A 385-nucleotide genomic window follows, 5' to 3' on the forward strand; every position below is an offset into this window, starting at 1 on the left:
GTGAGAGAAAGAGAGAGAATCATATTCACGTCGTCTATTATATTCATGTGCTTATAATGCAGTTTTATTGTCATGTTCTTTAAGAACTATTTCGCAATCGCTACTCCTGCCACTGTTTTTTTGCTTCTGTTCTTGTTGTTTTTGTTGTTGTTCTCGGTGTTAGTGGTTTCGGTGGTGAGGGTAGAAGTGGTGGTTCTATGACGATGATAATGATGCGGAGGAGGATAGAATTAGTGTCTTTAATGTGGCCGATACTATTTTTTTGTTAGTAGAAACGCTACACATTGTTGATATATGTACATGCGTGTGTGTATTCCTGTGTGTGTGAGTGTGTATATGTATACATGTATACATACATATATATATATATATATATATATATATA

This window comes from Octopus bimaculoides, chromosome 7, assembly GCF_001194135.2.
Source record: "Octopus bimaculoides isolate UCB-OBI-ISO-001 chromosome 7, ASM119413v2, whole genome shotgun sequence".
NCBI classification, from domain to species: domain Eukaryota; kingdom Metazoa; phylum Mollusca; class Cephalopoda; order Octopoda; family Octopodidae; genus Octopus; species Octopus bimaculoides.